This window comes from Loxodonta africana, unplaced genomic scaffold (genome assembly GCF_030014295.1).
Source record: "Loxodonta africana isolate mLoxAfr1 unplaced genomic scaffold, mLoxAfr1.hap2 scaffold_36, whole genome shotgun sequence".
In the NCBI taxonomy this organism is placed as follows: domain Eukaryota; kingdom Metazoa; phylum Chordata; class Mammalia; order Proboscidea; family Elephantidae; genus Loxodonta; species Loxodonta africana.
The window spans coordinates 1,744,728-1,763,382 of record NW_026975074.1 but is presented as its reverse complement, the minus strand read 5'-3'; the positions used below and the strand labels follow the sequence as shown (position 1 = coordinate 1,763,382).

At 40.8% G+C, this 18,655-nt stretch overlaps 1 long non-coding RNA gene across 2 annotated transcripts in view; it reads right to left on the bottom strand.

The window, feature by feature from the left end:
* Positions 1 to 10,715, bottom strand: part of LOC135229542 (uncharacterized) — an 81,146-nt gene extending 70,431 nt beyond the window's left edge. For both annotated transcript variants that reach the window (XR_010320222.1, XR_010320221.1), the window contains exon 1: positions 4,450 to 10,715. This is a non-coding gene — a long non-coding RNA (uncharacterized LOC135229542). The remainder of the gene's footprint in view (positions 1 to 4,449) is intronic.
* Positions 10,716 to 18,655: the final 7,940 nt, after the last annotated feature.

Here is an 18,655-nt window from a genome sequence, read left to right as displayed (position 1 = left end):
ATAGTATTTTAAAATATCCAAGCACATGGAGATTTTGTATTTTCATTTTCTAAGATGGTTTTTTTTTTTTTTTTTAATTATGGTGTACTTACATAAAAAAAAATGGAGATTTTGTATTTTCATTTTCTAAGATGGTTTTTTTTTTTTTAATTATGGTGTACTTACATAGTATCCTCTATATTATTACAGACTCTTGAAATTTGTTGAGACTTGCTTTATAACACAGTATACAGCTAATTTTTATACACACTATGTTATGTATGTGCATGAGATGAATGTATATTCTTTCATGGTTAGATAATACACACAAATACACATATAGCAATTTGGTATTTTTTTACATGTTAAATCTTCTGTATCCTTGATAATTTATGGACTTCTATGTTTCTGAGGGGTGTGTTAAAAATCTATTATGATGCATGATGTCAAAAGGAGCCCCAGTAGTGCAGTGGTTAAGCACTCAGCTGTTAAACGGTTTGATTTGATCCACCAACTACTCCACAGGAGAAAGATATGACCGTTCCCTTCCATAAAGATTACAGCCTTAGAAACCCTTTGGAGAAGTTCTACTCCATCCTATATTCACTATGAGTCAGAATTGACTCAACAGCACACAAGAAAAAATGTATGATGTGATGGAAACTCAGAAGTACGAAGCTAAAAAGAATTGGTCCTACCTCCAGGGTCAAAGGATGAAGGACAGAGAAAACAGCAGAGACATCCAAAAGCTTGGAAAAAGGGCTGAGAGGACAATGGTTGGTGGTTTAAGGGCTTTGAAGGGCTACCATATATACTGAGGAATCTGAAGTGCAATGTTCTTGCCTAAGGATGAAGACATGCTCATAAAGATCCTGACAAAGCTTTAGGCTTGCATCTCTGGCTGATCTTTGGGCTCCATGGGGGCAGGAAGTGAAGGCTAGGGCAGAGTTTTAGGCACTCTTGCTTAGCATTGAAAGAACGTGCCAGTTCAGAGCCAATCTGCAAAGACTGGGATAATGTTACTTTTTCTTTTTGGCTACAAGCATTTAAAGAAAGCACTGTCAGGTCATGAACTGACTGCTGAGATAACAGAACAGAACTTCAGTGTCCACACATGAGAAGACATACAATCTTTGCAGAAATAGTTTGGAAACATCACTAAGCAAATGGATGACTGGCCCTCAACAATTAAAAAAAAAAAAAAAGCAAACCCTAATGACAGGAGGGAATCTTATTTCCAGAGTCACATTATAATATCTAAGATATCCAGTTTGCAACACACTATTCTAAGTCATAAAAAGAAAAAAGAAAAGGATGGTTCATTTGTTAAGAAGAAAGAAAGAAGAGAAATGAACAGAAAGCATCCCTAAGGAAACACAGATATTGGGATTACTAGACAAAGATTTTAAACCAACTGTCTTAAATTTCCTCAAAGAGCTAAACAAACCATAGACACACACACAAAAAAAGGAAACCAAGAGAAGAATGTATGAACAAGTAGAAAACATTAATAAAGAAATATTATACAAAAGAACCAAATAGAAATTATAGAGCTGAAAAGTAGAATAGCTGAAATAAAATTTCATTAGAGGAGCTCAACAGCAGATTTGAGCAAGAAAGCAGGAAAATGTAAGCTTGAAAAAGCACAACTGAAATTGTTCTAACTGAGGAGCATAAAGGAAAAAGAATGAAGAAAATGAATAGAGCCTAAGGGACCTGCGGGACAACATCAAGCATACCAATATACTCATTAAGGGAGTCCCAGAAAGGAAAGAAAGATGAAAGGACAGAAAGAATATTTAAAAACGTAATGACTGGAAGTTTCCCAAATGTCATCTAGATATCCAAGAAGCTCAATAAACTCAAAGGACAGTAAATACATAGATATCCACAGACAGACATAATCAAAATGTCAAAAGACGAAGACAGAAACTTGAAAGCAGCAACAGATAAGTGACCCCTAATGTACAAGAGAGTCTCAACAAGTTTAACTGTTGATTTTTCATCAGAAACCATTGAGACAAGAAAATAGTCGGATGATGTATTTAAGGTACTGGAAAAAAAATACAGAAACAAAACTATGAACCAAGATGTCAATATCTAGCAAAACTATCTTTCAAAAATGAAGGTGAAATTAAGACATGCCCAGATACACAAAACCTGAGGGAGTATGTTAGCAGCAGAACTGCCTTATGAGAAATGCTACAGGGAATCATCCTGGCTGGCACGGAAGGACACTAGACAGTAACTTGAAGCCATAAAAAGAAACGAAGACTCCGTAAAGGTAACTACTTAGATAAAACAAAGTCAGTAATATTTTTATATCACGACTCTTTTTTTCATATATGATTTAAAGCACAAATGCATAAAAATACTTACACATCTCTCTTAATGGACACACAATGTATAAAGATGCAATTTTTGTAACAGCAACGTAAGTAGGGGAGGTAACTGAGCTGAATAAAAGCAGAATGTTGTATACTGTTGAAGCTAAATTTGTATTAATTAAAAGAAGATTGTTATAAACATAAGATATTAATTGTAATCCTCATGGTCACCACTAAGAAGTTAAAAAATATAAGGAAAGGAAATAAGGAGAGGATCAAAATTGTACACTTGAAAAAAATCAGTCAAACACAAAAGTGGACGGTAGTGAAGAAAATGAGAAACAAAATACATATATGACCTACTACAAAGTAGAAGACATAAGTCCTTCCTTATCATTAATTGCTTTAAATTTAAATAGATTAAATTCACAATTGGGATCATTAAAGTTGTGTGTCAACTTTGTTGGACCATGATTCTCAGTGCTTTGGCAGTTATGATGTAGTTTAGCAGTCGAATAACGATGCAATCATTTCCATGATGAGATGTGATATAATGTGATTACCTCCATGATGGGATCTGCTGTGAGTAGCCAATCAGATCTAAGGGAGTTTCCTCGGAGGTGTGGACTGCATCCAATATAGGTGGACTTTCTGGCAAGGCTCTTGAGCTTTTGCTCACTCTGAATCCTGCAGCTGGCTCCTCTTCATCTGATCTCAAGTTTTTGGGACTTGAACTCTCAGCTTACCTTCCAATTTGGGGATTCACCAGCCTCCGCAGTCTGTGAGCCGCAGCCTGCCAGCTTACCTGCCGATCTTGAGATCTGTCAGCCTTTGCAGCCTGTGAGCCACAGACCTGTTGTATGACCTGCAGATCTTCAGTTCTGCAGTCCCTGCATCTATGTGAGTCAGGAGAAGCCACAAGCCTGACCCATGGACTTGAGACTTACCAGCCTCTACAGCCTCGTGAGCCATTTTCTTGATATAAAGCTATTTATATATAAATATATATATATACACCTCACTGGTTTTGTTTCTCTAGAGAACCCAGCCTAAGATACCAATTAAAAGACAAACATTGGCAGAATGCATAAAAAAATCATTCGATTGCTGTTAAGCTGATGTGACTCATGGTGACCCCTCCCCTCATGTGTGTCAGAGTAGTACTGACACACAAGTGTGTCAGTTCAATGGCTAATTTTTCAAAAGTAGATCACCAAGCCTTTCTTCCAAAGTGCCTCTGGGTGGACTCAAACCTCCAACATTTTGGTTAGCAGCTGAATGCATTAACCGTTTGTACCTCCCAAGGACTACAACATGTATCTATGTTTATTTCTGTATTACTTCTCTTTATACTATATACATACATACACACATACACACACATACATACACACACACATAGACATCCATGAGTGGTTCATACAGATGCTTTGGACTTCAACTAGCAGGGCTCTATTAATTATTGATAGAAAAGTACTGATACCAGTTATAAATGCGTATTTGTCCATTTCCCCTTTCAGATTTATTAGTTTTTGTATTTTGGAGCGCTGTTGTTAGACACGTACACATTTAGGAGTGTTGTATCTTTTTGGAGAATTGAACCTTTATTATGTTATGTCCCTACTTATTCCCAATAATACTCCTTTTTCTGAAGTATAATTTGTCTGATATTAATACAGCCACTGCAGTAGAACTGGATAATTTTCAACCATTTCAATAGGTAGCATAAGATCAAGAACTGATGGTATAAAAGGAAGGAATCGAAGCTGCATTGAAGGCATTGGTGAAAAAACTACCCTCTCTCCACCATCTTCACTAACTCTGACACCAACTGTCCCTCACACAGCACTCCCTACTTCTCTGCCGGGTTCAATAACTCATTGCAATGGCCACACAGAACTCATAGTCCATATTCACGATTATGGGGTTTATTAGGGAAGTAACAGTTATAGCTCAGGCTCAAAGACACTCAGAACACAGTTTTTCTATCAGGACAGCCTCTTCCCTCCTGTGCTCATAGGTGTGCCTCTGCCTGGCCTTGGGCCGGCCTCTCTCCAAAGGCACTCAGCTTTCCTTCTCCCTGGGCCATCATCTCCTATAGCCAGGTCCCTGTTGCTCGGTCTCTCCTGCCATGGCATCTTACCATCTTCAGGGTTACAGCTTCCTCTCTCTATCTCAGTCTCCTGCTTCTAGGAGCTTCTCAGTGCAGGGATCTCAGGTCCATAATATACGCTCGGCTCTTGGCTGTTCTTCCTTGATGGGAGTTGAATCCTCCTCTTTGCTCTGGAACTGGTTCTCTTTGAAGGCAAAATAAACAATCCTCTTGGTGAGCCACAATTACCCTATCACACAGTCCTGCCCAAGCACCAGGGTGGATGTTATAAGACCATGGCTAGAAAGGCCACACAAAGTAAACAATCACATCACAGTACCTTGGACTCATTTTTCAAGTGAAGTACCAAAAATCCCATACAAACAGATTGGTAAAGAATATAATCAACAGCAAGAACATTTTCATACTTATGTTTTCTGTATTTGGAAGAAATCTATAGCACTATTCTTATTTTGCCAATTCAAAGGGATCACAGAGATTAGTGGTAGATGTTGCAGTACCAGAAAACTCTCTGGTAAAACAGTCTGTGAGCAGTCTTACAAACATGGATATTCCACCAGAGTCAAAAGAATGACGTTACATATCATCAAAGAGAACATTTCAAGATCTAGCCTGAAGTACAATGTTGTCACTGATAGGCTAAAATCCATACACTTACAAGGAAGACTAGTTTATATGACTATTCAAATGTATGCACCAACCACTAATGCCAAAGATAAAGAAATTGAAGATTTTAAACAACTTCTGCAGCCTGAAATTGATCAAAGATGCAATCAAGATGCATTGATAATTACTGGTCATTAGAATGTTAAAGTTGGAAACAAAGAAGGAAAAGTAGTTGGAAAATACAGCATCGCTGAAATAAATGACGCCAGAAATCTCATGAAAGAATTTTGCAAGACCAGTGACTCATCCACTGCAAATATTTTTTTTCACCAACATAAACGGCAGCTATACACGTGGACTTTACCAGATGGAATACACAGGAATCAAACTGACTACATCTGTGGAAAGAGAAGATGGGAAAACTCATATCATCAGTCAGAACAAGGCCAGGGATCGATTGTGAAACAGACTGTCAATTGCTCATATGGGAGTTCAAGCTGAAACGGAAGAAAATTAGAATAAGTCAAAAGGGGCCAAAATATGACCTTGAGTATATCTCACCTGTATTTAGAGACCACCTCAAGAACACATTTTACGTGTTGAACACTAACGACTGAAGACCAGACGAGTTGTGGAATGACATCAAGGACATCACACATGAGGAAAGCAAGAGATCCTTTAAAAGACAGGAAAGAAAGAAAAGACCAAAACGGATGTCGGAAGAGACTCTGAACGTTGCTCTTGAATGTCGAGTAGCTAAAGTGAAAGGAAGAAATGATGAAGTTTTGAGTATTGAGACGCCGCCAGTCATCCCTCTTACAAAAAAGACCAGAAAAAACAAGTGAAGCAAGTATATTTATGACAAGCTAGGAGCCCTGAGCATCAAAGGCAAAGTTAGAAAATGGACTCAGCGGCAGGGGGAGGGAGAGACTATTCAGAAGTGGAGAGGAGTTACTGGACCTGAACAGCCAGGAACCCTCAGGCACCGTTCCCTGGAGCGACTGCAGCGGGGCTGGCAGTAGTGTTCCAGAGGCGTTTAGCTCAGGGAAGGACAGCAAGTTGCACAGACTACTCACACCTCCAGAACAAGAGAAGAACGGCACTCTCAGCAAAAGCTAATTACTTGTGTTTATTTTACCACGCCCCCAGCCCCCAAGCCGGCTTCAGTGGCTGTCAACTTCCCTGGGCCTGAGATAGGCCCTGGTACCACTCTGAGCCATTTTTCCATCCTTGAAGAAGGTATAAGTTCACAACTGGGGGAAAGATAATCTGCCAGCTCAATTAAGCTGGGGAGCTCAGGACAGAAGCAGCTCTTGTTCAGGCACAAACAGTCCATGGGCTTTGAATACCTTTCACCCCAGCATGGACCTGTGTGGGCCCATTTCAGGAGAATAGGCCCTTGTCGCCAGACTGCAACTGTTTCAGCTGAACGGTGGAAAGATGGGTGTTTGATGTTTGACACTGCTTTGCCTATTAAACGGCGTCTTCACCTACCCACATCAGGGGCCTAAGGACTGGTGGCTCCACCCACAATACCTAGCCTCCTGTGACAGGGCTCCAAGGGTAAGTAGTACCTCCCAGAACTTACAACCAAAAGCATTGGGTACCCATCGCCCTTCTGCAGAACCCACCCGTGTGCTCTACAGAACAGGGATGCACTTTCCTCACAGACACTCAGAGCACAGCTGTCAGACCCCTGCCTTGATCAGAGCCTGACCCCCTACTGCAGCCAGATACTTCTGCCTACACCAATAACCCCTGCCCCTCTAAGACGGTAGGACAGAGCCTGTACCACACACTTTATGACCAACTACCTGGGCACCTGAGTTGAATGCATACAAGAAAAGTAAATGAACTCCTAGGCTCATATACCTGGTAACAGTGCTAGCCATCTGGTGATAGTACATTAGAGCTTCAAAGGTGAAAATAATCAACCTAGCACACTCAAGCAGCTTATTTGGGAATACCAAAACTAAACAAAGCAAGAAGCTAGGATACAAAAAGCAAGCATAAAATAAACTAATACAATAACTTATAGATTGCTCAGAGACAACAGTCAATATCAAATCACATAAAGAGGCAGACACGGGGGCAGGACCAAGATGGCTGACTAGGTAGAAGATTCCGCTTATACTTCTTGAAACAAAGACTCGAAAAAACAAGTGAACTGATTACATAAAGGACAATCTACAAACCCTGACCATCAAACACAGAACTAAGGAGTTGACCTGAGTGACGGGGGAGCGAAAGCCACGCTGCAGCAGGGACCGCTTCCAGAGCCAGTGTCCCACGCCGTAGCCTTGAGCCCTCGCGGTTTCCTGGTGTCAGAGTGGTGGGGCTGATTGTGGTTTACTGAGACAGGGAAGAACAGATATAGGCCTAACCCTCAGGACCAACCTCAGAGGGGACCCAGGCAGCACACGCAGGCTCCACACAGACGCGGCTGACAGGGAAACGAAAAACTATAGGGAAGCAGCGACTGGTTTTGGAGCCTGGAGTGCAGCGTCCCAGAAAGGAAACCTTGGTGCTGGGCTTTGGACTAAGTGTGGGGGAGCCGATTGTGGCTTCCTGAGACAGTGTGAGCATGGATGCAGCCCTAACCCTCTGGGACAGTCTCAGCAGGGATCCAGCCAGCACACACGAGCGACACAATGCTCTGGAATCTCAGAAAAAACAGTTCTCACCAAACAACATAAGTAACTTTGTATATTTTGCCAGGCTACTCTCTTCTATATATCTGATTCCACCCCTCATTGCCCCAGCCAGCTTCATTAACATTGGAATCCTCTGTGCCAGAGAGTGAAGTGCACTGCTGAATTTTTTTTCTTCTTTCTTTTCTAACCCATTCTCCTGGCCTGAGAAAAGCAGCATTTAACAATCAAAGAAAAAATCCTTCCCTGACTTCCCTAAACTGAAATAACAGTACAGAATCAGCTCCATCCAGGCATTAACAGACCCATAGTCTTTGGCTTTCACCCTACAGGTAACTAGGTGGCTATTACAATGTAAAGGCAATTCTGATAGAGATCTGACCATAATTGTTTTAGCTCAGCAGTGGAAAGGCAAGTTTTGGAGGTCAGATACCTCTCTACCTATTAAACAGAGCCCTCGCTGATCCACACCAGCGAACTGAGGGCTGAGACTCCACCCACATCACCTAGCCACCTGCTAGAGGGGTCTGAGAATAGTGACGCCTACCCAAGCATTGGGTGCCTAAGATACAGCTGCAAAGCCCACCCACCAGAGTGCTCTAGAGAATAGAGCCACACCTACCTCACTGACACTTGAAGGAAGGCTCTCAGCATCCTGCCCTCCTCGAAATGTGACCCCCTGCCACTAATAGAAACTGGTGCATACAACCATCACCACTACTCCTCTAAGATAATAGGTGAGAGCCTACACCACACACTAGGTGACCAGCTATCAGGACACCTGAGCTGATTGTATTCAAGAATAGTGAATGGACTCATACACTTATATACCTGGTAACAGCTCAGGCAAGCTGGTAACAGGACGTAAGTGATTCAAAAGCTACATCAATCACGATACCACAATCTAGTAGCCCATCTGGGTGTATTGTAACAAAACAAAATAAGAAGATAAGACTCAGTGAGCAAATATAAAATATTACAATATCTTATAAATGGCTCAGAGACAGCAGTCGACATCAAATCACATGAAGAAGCAGACCATGATTCCTTCTACAAACCCCCAAATCAAAGAATCAAAATCATTCCCAGATGTAGATACATTCCTAGAATTGCCAAATGTAGAATATAAAAAAATTATATACAGAATGCTTCAAGACATCAGGAATGACCTCACAAATGAAATAAGGCAATCTACAGAAAACACCAAGGAATACACGGATAAAGCAGTTGAAGATATCCAAAAGATTATTCGACAACATAGTGAAAAAATTAATAAGCTGTAAGAATCCATAGAGAGACAGCATTCAGAAATCCAAAAGATTAACAATAAAGTCACAGATTCAGACAACTCAATAGGAAGTCACAGGAGCAGAATCAAGGAACTGGAATGCAGAGTGGGGGAGCTGGAGGATAAGGCAATTGACACAAATATAGTTGAAGAAAAATCAAATAGAATTTAAAACTATGAAGAAACCCTAAGAATCATGGGGGACTCTATCAAGAATAATTTGCGTGTGATTCGAGTTCCAGAACAGGGAGGGATAACAGAAAATACAGAGAGAACAGTGGAAGATCTGATGGCAGAAAAATTCCCTGGCATTGTAAAAGATGAAAAGATATCTACCCAAGATGCTCATCGAACCTCATACAAAATAGATCCCAAAAGAAAATCACCAAGACATATCATCAAACCTGCCAAAACCTAAGATAAAGAGAAATTTCAAAAGCACCCAAGGATAAACGAAAAGTTACCTACAAAGGAGAATCAATAAGTTTGCACTACTCGGCAGAAATCATGCAGGCAAGAAGACAATGGGATAACATATATAGAGCACTGAAAGAGGAAAAACTGTCAGCGAACAATCATATATCCAGCAAAATTCTAAAACATGAAGGTGAAATTAAGATATTTACAGATAAACACAAGCTTAGAGAATTTGCAAAAACCAAACCAAAACTGCAAGAATTACTAAAGGAAATTCTTTGGTCAGAAAATCAATAATATCAGATACCAACACAACACAAGGTCACAGAACAAAACATCCTGATATCAACCCAGATAGGGAAATCACAAAAACAAAATAAGATTAATTAAAAAATTGCTCAAAACAGGGAATCATTGATGTGATTATGTAAAAGATTACGATAGTGAAAAAAGAGGGACTAAATACAGGAGGCTTAGAAATTACATATGGAGAGGAAACCAAGGCGATACAGGGCGAAACAACTTAGGTTTTTACTTACTCAAACCAGGGTAAATATTAAGATAACCACAACAAGGTCTAACAATTCCATACTTCAAAATAAAAACCAAGATAAACATAACGACTCACCAAAATAAATTCAACTACTATAAAAAGGAGGAACACACATTCTACAAAGAAAAACTCAGCACAAAAAAGTAAATGGAAAATGAAATTGTCAAAAACAGGCATCAAAATGACAGCACTAAACTCATACTTGTCTATAATTACACTTAATGTAAATGGACTAAATTCACCAATAAAGAGACAGAAAGTTGCAGACTGGATAAAAAAACACGATCAGTCTGTATGCTTCCTAAAAGAGACACGCTTTAGAGTTAAGAGACACAAATAAACCAAAACTGAAAGGATGGATAAAAATATATCAAGCAAACAACAATCAAAAAAGAGCAGGAGAGGCAATATTAATTTCCAACAAAATAGAGTTTCAATTTAAATCCACCACAAAGGATAAAGAAGGACACTACATAAAGATTAAAGGGACAATTTACCAGGTACATATAACTGTATTAAATATTTATGCACCCAATGATGATAGGGCCGCAACATTCATAAAACAAATGTTAACAGAATTAAAAAGTGAGATAGACACCTCCACAATTATAGCAGGAGACTTCAACACAACACTCTCGGTGAAGGATAGGAAATGCAGTAAGAAGCTCAATAGAGACACGGAAGATCTAATTCCTACAATTAAACAACTTCACTTCATAGACTTATACAGAACACTCCACACAACAGCTGCAAACTATAATTTCTTTTCTAGTGCACATGAAACATTCTCCAGAATAGATCACATATTAGGTCATAAAACAAGCCTTTGCAGAACCCAAAACATTGAAATATTACAAAACATCTTCTCTGAATGAAAGACCATAAAAGTAAAAATCAATAACAGAAAAACCAGGGAAAAGAAATCAAATGCTTGGAAACTGCACAATACCCTGCTCAAAAAAGACTGGGTTATGGAAGACCTTAAGGAGGGAATAAAGAAATTCACAGAATTCAACAAGACTGAAAACACTTCCTATGAAAACCTTTGGGACATGGTGAAAGCAGTGCTCAGAGGTCAATTTATATCAATAAAGGCACACATATTAAAGAAGAGCCAAAATGAAAGAACTCTCCCTACAACTTGAACAAACAGAAAGAGAGCAACAAAAGGAACTGTCAGGCACCAAAAGAAAGCAAAAAATAAAAACTACAGCAAAATTAAATGAATTAGAGAATAGAAAAACAATTGAAAGAGTTAACAAGGCCAAAAACTGCTTCTTTGAAAAAATTAACAAAATTGATAAACCATTGGCCAGACTGACTAAAGAAATACAGGAAAAGAAACCAATAATCTGAATAAGAAATGGGATGGGCCATATCACAACAGATCCAACTGAAATTAAAACAATCATATCAGATTACTACAAAAAATTGTATTCTAACAAATTTGAAAACCTAGAAAAAATGGATGAATTTCTAGAAACACACTACCTACCTAAACTAACACAAACTGAAGTAGAACAACTAAATAGACCCATAACAAAAAAAGAGATTGAAAAGGTAATCAAAACACTCCCAACAAAAAAAAAGCCCTGGCCCTGATGGCTTCACTGCAAAGTTCTACCAAACTTTCAGGGAAGACTTACCACTACTACTGAAGGTATTTCAAAGCATAGAAAAGGACGGAATACTACCTAACTCCTTCTATGAAGCCAGCATAACCCTGATACCAAAACCAGCTAAAGACAACACAAAAAAAGAAAATTACAGACCTATATCCCTCATGAACATAGATGCAAAAATCCTCAACAAAATTCGAGCCAGTAGAATTCAACAACATATCAAAAAAATAATCCACCATAACCAAGTAGGATTTATACCAGGTATGCAAGGTTGGTTCAATATTAGAAAAACAATTAATGTAATCCACCACATAAAAAAAGGACAAGAACCACATAATTTTATCAATTGATACAGAAAAGGCATTTGACAAAGTCCAACACCCACTCATGATAAAAACTCTCAGCAAAATAGGAATAGAAGGAAAATTCCTCAACATAATAACGGGTATTGATACAAAGCCAATACCCAGCATCATCCTAAATGGAGAGAGCCTGAAAGCATTTCCCTTGAGAACGGGAAACAGACAAGGATCCCCTTTATCACTGCTCTTATTCAGCATTGTGCTAGAGGTCCTAGCCAGAGCAACTGGGCTAGACAAAGAAATAAAGGGCATCCAGATTGGTAAGGAAGAAATAAAATTATCTCTATTTCCAAAGACATTATCTTATACACAGAAAACCCTGAGGAATCCTCAAGAAAACTAATAGAAGGGTTCAGCAAAGTTTCAGATTACAATACAAACACACAAAATCAGTTGGATTCCTCTATATCAACAAAAAGAACATTGAAGAGGAAATCATCAAATGAATACCATTCACAGCAGCCCCCAAGAAGATAAAATACTTAGGAATAAACCTTACCAAAAATGTAAAAGAGCTATACCAAGAAAACTACAAGGTACTACTGCAAAAAAAACAAAAGGGACCTACGTAATTGGAAAAACATATCTTGCTCGTGGATAGGAAGACAACATTGTAAAATTGTCCATTCTATCAAAAGCCATCTATAGATACAATGCACTTCCGATCCAAATTCCAATGACACTTTTTAAACAGATGGAGAAACAAATCACCAACTTCATATGGAAGGGAAAGAAGTCGCGGATAAGTAAAGCATTACTAAAAAAGAACAAAGTGGGAGGACTCACTCTGCCTGATATTAGAACAAATTATACTGTCACAGTAGTCAAAACAGCCTGGTACTGGTACAGCAACAGACACATAGACCAATGGAACAATATTGAGAATCCAGATATAAATCCATCCACATATGAGCAGCTGATATTTGCCAAAGGCCCAGTGTCAGTTAATTGGGGAGAAGATAGTCTTTTTAACAAAAGGTGCTGGCGTAACTGTATAGCCACCTCCAAAAAATGAAACAGGACCCCTACCACACACCATGCACAAAAACTAACTCCAAATGGATCAAAGACCTAAACATAAAATCTAAAACGATAAAGATCATGGAAGAAAAAATAGGGACATCAGGAGACCTAATACATGGCATAAACAGAATACAAAACATTACCAAAAATGATGAAGAGAAACCAGATAACTGGGAGCTCCTAAAAATCAAACACCTATGCTCATCTAAAGACTTCACCAAAAGAGTAAAAAGACCACCTACAGACTGGGAAAAAGTTTTCAGCTAAGACATCTCCACCCGGTGCCTGATCTCTAAAACCTACATGACTCTGCTAAAACTCAACCACAAAAAGACAAACACCCCAATTAAAAAATGGGCAAAGGATATGAACAGACACTTCACTAAAGAAGACATTCAGGCAGCTAACAGATACATAAGGAAATGCTCTCGATCATTAGCCATTAGAGAAATGCAAATCAAAACTACAATGAGATTCCATCTCACTCCAACAAGGCTGGCATTAATCCAAAACACACAAAATAATAAATGTTGGAGAGGCTGTGGAGAGACTGGAACACTTATACTCTGCTGGTGGGAATGTAAAATGGTATACAACCACGTTGGAAATCAATTTGGTGCTTCCTTAAAAAGCTAGAAATAGAACTACCATACAACCCAGCAATCCCACTCCTCGGAATATATCCTAGAGAAATAAGAGCCTTTACACAAATAGATATATGCACATCTATGTTTACTGCAGCACTGTTTACAATAGCAAAAAGATGGAACCAACCAAGGTGCCCATCAATGGATGAATGGATAAATAAATTATGGTATATTCACACAATGCAACACTGCACATCAACAAAGAACAGTGACGAATCTGTGAAACACTTCATAACATGGAGAAACCTGGAAGGCATTATGCTGAGTGAAATTAGTAGCAAAAGGTCAAATATTGTATAAGACCACTATTATAAGATCTTGAGAAATAGTTTAAACTGAGAAGAACATATTCCTTTGTTGTTATGAGGGGGGGAGGGAGGGAGGGTAGGAGAGGGGTATTTACTAAAGAGATAGACAAGAACTACTTTCGGTGAATGGAAGAACAACACTCAACACAGTGGAGGTCAGCACAACTGGACTAAACCAAAGCAAAGAAGTTTCCTGAATAAACTGAATGCTTCGAAGGTCAGCAAAGCAGGGGCAGGGGTTTGGGGACCATGGTTTTAGGGGACATCTAAGTCAACTGGCATAATAAAATCTATTAAGAAAACATTCTGCATCCCACTTTGAAGAGTGGCATCTGGGATCTTAAATGCTAGCAAGCAGCCATCTCAGATGCATCAATGATTCTCAACCCACCTGGATCAAGGGAGAATGGAGAACACCAAGAACATAAGATAATAACGAGCCCAAGAGACAGAAAGGACTACATGAACTAGAGACTACATCATCCTGAGATCAGAAGAACTAGACAGTGCCGGGCCACAACCAATGACTGCTCTGACGGGGAACATAACAGAGATCCCTTGAGGGAGCAGAACAGTGGGATGCAGACCCCAAATTCTCATAAAAAGACCAGACTTAATGGTCTGACTGAGACTGGAAGGACCCCAGTGATCATGGCCCCCACACCTTCCGTTTACCCACTACGGGAACCATCCCCAAAGCCAGTTCATCAGACATGGGTTGGACTAGACAACGGGTTGGAGAGGGATGCTGGTGAGGCGTGAGCTACTTGGTTTGGGTGGACACTTGAGACAATGTTGGCATCTCCTGCCTGGAAGGGAGATGGGTGGGTAGAGGGGCTTAGAAACTGGCAAAATGGTCACGGAAAGAAAGAGTGGAAGGAGGGAGTGGGCTGTCCCATTGGGGGGAAAGTAATTGGGAATATGTAACAAGTTGTGTATAAGTTTTTATGTGAGAGACTGGCTTGATTTGTAAACTTTCACTTAAAATACAATAAAAATTATTAAAATAAAAAAAAAAGAAGCTGACCCATGATTGCTTCAACAAGCTCTCAGAACTAAGACTCAAGGAATCTTCTCGATGAAGGTGTAATCCTGGAATTACCGGATACAGAATACAAAAGATTAATATACAGAGCTCTCAAAGATATCAGGAAGGAAATGAGGCAAAATACAGAACAAGCCAAGGAACACAAAGATAAAGCAGCTGAAGAAATTAAAAAGGTTACTCAAGCACATAATTAAAAATTTAATAAGCTGCAAGAAACCATAGAGAGATTGCAATCAGAAATTCAGAAGATTAACAATAAAATTACAGAGTTAGAAAACTCGATAGAAAGTAAGAAGAGCACAACTGAAGAACTGGAAGGCAGAATTACTGAGATAGAAGATAAAACTATTGGGACCAATATATTTGAAAAGAAACCAGATAAAAGAATTTTAAATGAAGAAATCCAAAGAATCATGTGGGACTTTATCAAGAGAAATAACTATGAGTGATTGCAGTACCAGAACAGGGAGGGCTAACAGAAAATACACAGGGAACTGTTGAAGATTTGTTGGCAGAAAACTTCCCTGATATCATGAAAGATGCTCATCAAATTCCACATAAGGTGATCTCAAAAGAAAGTGACCGAGACATATAATAATCAAACTTGCCAAAATCAAACATAAAGAGAATTTTAAGAGAGGCTAGGGATAAAGGAAGTCACCAAAAAAGGAGAGTAAATAATAATAAACTTGGACTACTCAGCAGAAATCATGGACGCAAGAAGGCAATGGGATGACTTATACAAAATATTGAAGGAAAAAAATTGCCAACCAGGAATCAAACCATAACCCTGGCCCTCTGGCCTTAGCCCTCTAACTCTAGCCCCTAAGCCCTAAGCCCCAAAGCCCCTAAGGCCCTAAGCCCTTAGGTCCTAACCCCCAAGGCCCTAAACTCTAACCCTAACCCAAACTCTAACCCCTATACCCTAAACCCTAAATCCTAACACCTAACCCCTAACCACCCTAACCTTAACAACCCTAACCCTAACCCTAACACTCGAACCCTAACCCTCTAACGCTAACCTGAAACTGTAACCCTCTAACCCTAGCCCTCTAATCCTAGCCCTAAACCTAACCCCAACCCCCAAACCCAACGCCAAACCCTAAACCTCAAATCCCTAGCCCTAAACCTAAGAATGGGTCTAAGCCTAATCCTAAACTGTAAACCCTAACACTTAAAACCCTAACACACAAAACCCTAACACCTTTAGCCCTAACACATTCAACCCTAACATCCTAAATGCCAAAACCCTAAACACTAACACCCTTAACCCCAACCCCTAAACCCTAAACTTAAACGCTAAACCATCTAACCCTCTAACCCTAATACCCTAACACTAAACCCTAAACCCTAACCCCAGCCCCCAGCCCTAACCCTCACTCTAAGCCTTAAACCCTAAACCTTAAGTCCTAAACCCTAGGCTCTAAGCCCTAAGCCCTAAACCTTAAGTCCTAAAACCCTAAACTCTAAGCCTTAAGCCCTAAACATAACCCTCTAACCCTAAACTCTAAAACCTTACCCCAGACCCATCCCACACCCCTAAACCTGAACCCCTAAACCCTAGCCCTAACCCCTAACCCTAAACCTCTAAACCATACCCCTAATCTTCTAACCCTAAACCTCCAACCCTAACCCTCTAACCCTAACTCTCTAACCCTAACCACAACACCAACCCCAACCTCTGAACTCTGAAACCCTAACCCCCAACCCTAAGCCTCTGAACCCTAAGCCTAAACCCTCTAACCCTAAACCCTAACCTTCACCCCCTCACACCCTCACCTTCTCACTCCCTCACTCTATAATCTTCTCAACCTCTAACCCCCTCACCCTCTAACCCCTCACCCTCTAACTCCCTCAATCTCTAACCCCCAAACCTCTAACACCCACCCTCTTACCCCAAACCACATATCCCAAACAAACCCAACACCAACCCCAACCCTAAATCTAAATCCTGACCCCTAAAACCTAACCCAAACCCTAATGACTAAACCCCAAAACCCTAAACCCCCAAAACTGTAAACCCCAAACTGCAACCCCTAACACCTAACCTGTAAATCCAAACTCTAACCTCAAACCCTAAACCTAAGCCTAACACCTAACCCCAACCGAAAAACCCTAACCCAAACCCTAACAACCCTAACCCTAACATCCCTAACCCCAAAACCCTAACCCCAACCCCTAACCCCAAACCCTAACAACCAGAACTCTAACAACCCTAACCCTAACATCCCGAACCTCAAACCCTAACCCTTTTTGTTAGCAGCTGTAGCACTTAACCACTAGCCACCAGGGTTTCCATGAGCAGTCACAGGAATAGACATATGCACACCCGTGTTCACTGCGACATTATTCACAGTAGCAAAAAGATGGAAACAACCTCAGTGCTCGTCCACAGAGGAATGGATAAACAAACTACGGTACATACACACAGTGGAACACTACACGACAATGAAGACCAATGATGAATCTCCGAAACATCTCACACCATGGATGAATCTGGAGCGCATCATGCTGACTAAGTCAATCACAAAATGACATATACACTAAGAGACCACTATCATAAAAACTCATGAAAACATTTACACACAGAAACAATCCTTGATGTTCACCAGGCAGACGGAGAGTGGGTAGAGAAAAGCTAACTAAACAATAACCAAAAAAAACAAACCCACCGCCGTCGAGTCGATTCCAGCTCATAGAGACCCTATAGGACAGATTAGAACTGCCCCATAGAGTTTCCAAGGAGCGCTTGGTGGATTCGAACTGCAGACCTTTGGTTAGCACTGGTGGGTCTTAACCACTATGCCATCAGGGTTTCCAACCAAACGACAGATATGTGGTAACTCTGGTGAAGGAAGAGACGGTACACAAGACTGGGAATCAACCTCAGCCTCACTCTAACCCTAACCATAACCCTAAACCACTTGTGCCCTAGCCTAGTAACCCCAGCCCTAACCCCAACCCCCAGCCACCTAAAACCTATACCCCTAAACCTAACTCCCAAACCTCTAACCCCCCAACCTGAACCCCTAACACCAAACCCTAACCCCTAATCCTCTAACCCTTCTGCATCTCTGGGCCTCTCGACTCTCCGTCTATTTTCTCCCTCCAAATCCTACTAACACTCAGTGGAATTTTGAAGTTTCAGCTGTGCTTTGCTTCTTGTTGTCTCCACCGGTCCCATCAAGGCACTGCATCATTTATTTGCTCTGCTTCACTATTGAGTTCCAAAACCATGGCTTAGAATCACCTGACACTGAACCTCAGCGATTCGGCGCAAGGCCGCGAGAGGGCATGCGCACCGCCGGTTCTGTTCTGCCCACCAGACCCTCCGAGCATGGGAACCTCCTGGACCTAAGCCGGGACGACCTGGGTACCACTCCAGTGGCGACAGCAGAGGCTTTTCTTCCCGAGGGACCCAACGCCCCAGGGTGCTCTCTCAATACTCCCATTAATGCTATGATTATCCTAACCCACTCCTTCTGCGAGACCTAGTGGGTCCTCGACCAGGCCCAGCCTTCAGGACCCGCAGCCCCCTGCCGTGGTCATGTACAGGAACCTGCAGGGCCGCGCCCTCCCCGCCCAAGCTCTGCCCCTCCATACCCTGATGCCCTGCAGGCCTCTACTAGGTCCCCGCCCAGGGGAGAGTTGTCGCCCCGCACGGGGGGGGGGGCCACGAGGAAACATTCGGAAACCACCCCCCAGGCACGA